Below are 1,623 nucleotides of genomic sequence, written 5' to 3' on the forward strand. Positions count from 1 at the left end.
GTTCAATACCCATCTCTTGCTGCTGGGCTGTATTGTTAGCAGTGCTCAAAGGAGCAGTGGCAATGCAGTGTGAAAAGTTTTTGTGCTGGTGTCAGTGACTGGAAGAATTCCATGCTGGGTAGCGTGTCTTACAGTACTTCCTCTGTGTATAAGAGGTTGTGAGATGTAAAATGGAAATTTTTTATGAACAAACCACAAGATGGTGCTGTCATTATAGGCAGTGGAAAAAATATTTCTTAGCAGCAAGGGTCTGCCATCAGAGAACTAATGAATTTGTCTGATCATCTTTAATCATTCTCAGTTTCAGCATCTCGAAGCAATGATGCTCCTGTTAGAAACTGCTCCCTAACTTGTACCGTCATCGACAGCTTTTCCACTTACGGGCAGGTGCTTGTTCAGGATGTGGAAACTTCACAGAATGAGGAGCTTGGGGAATCTTTCTTACTATCACTGGGGTTTGTTTGACATGAAGTTCACTTGGTTATTAGAAGAATAATTAGAATATGTGGGGTTTTTTCCAAAGGAAAATAAATGTAAAAAATACAGTTTTCAGACCTTGCACAGGTTAAAATGCATTTTCATTATTGCAAAAGGCTTCCATCCACACCCTCTGCCTGGGGCCCATTTACACTCAGGCCTGGGAGCATCCTTCTGCAAGTTGCTCTTGTAGGTGTTCCTGTTTCTGGTGCTAGCTGGGTTACAACTAAGGCTGGCCATGGACCTTATTCTGGTCTCTGACCTTAGACTGACTTTCCAGGCTAACCTTGGACCTGCCTTATAACTGTAAGCTTGCCTGAAGATCTGGACTCTTCACTGAATCTGACCACCAACTCTGAGTCTCCTGTTTTCACCTTGGCTGGGTCCTGTGGGCTGGAGCCTTGGCTGGCAATCCTCTGCCCTGCGAGCCCCCCATCTCTTAGGGAGCAGCAAGAACTTAATTATTGCCAAGCTTCCAGCAGCCTCCTGTGGCTGAGGCTTTGTATTTTTCTGATGAGCTTTGAGATCCGTCAATGGTAAGCACAGAACAAAGTGCCCCACATAGTTATGAGTTATTTCTGCTGTTAATAAGAATCATACACCTGACTTGTGATCTGTTACAGATTAGCCAGATTAATTTTTACTGCTGGATACTGATAGAGCTAAAGTTTGTGAGACCCTTTTGGATGTCTAAGAGGCCCTGCAAGAAGAGCTATAGAAAAAAAAATGAAGTGAGTGTGGATCAACTAATAATTTTCATAGCTGGGGAACTGCATAACAGTTATGGATGTTGTTGAGCTGTTTACCTATTTGTTTCAAAAGGCTTCCTTCTCGCTGGTATCACTTATTTACACCTTTGAAATCTGTATTCTCACACAGGCCTTCAACTCACTTCAATTTTAAAGCTTCTGTTTTGATATTGATTATCCGTGGCAGACAGCAAATAGTCTCAATTTGTCTCACTGTTTTCCTTCTACAAGTAGTGTGTAACACTCTCCCAGCCCAGGGTGAGGAGGTACTTTCAGCAGCAAGAGGACAGAGCCTGTTCAATTGTATTCTGTTTCAATTAGAAGGCAGTCCTTCTGGCTACATGAGCTTGTATCTTTGCAGGGTGATATTCTACTTTCTGCAGTCAGACAAATGACT

This window comes from Athene cunicularia, assembly GCF_003259725.1.
Source record: "Athene cunicularia isolate RWA chromosome 21 unlocalized genomic scaffold, athCun1 chr21_part1, whole genome shotgun sequence".
Taxonomy (NCBI): domain Eukaryota; kingdom Metazoa; phylum Chordata; class Aves; order Strigiformes; family Strigidae; genus Athene; species Athene cunicularia.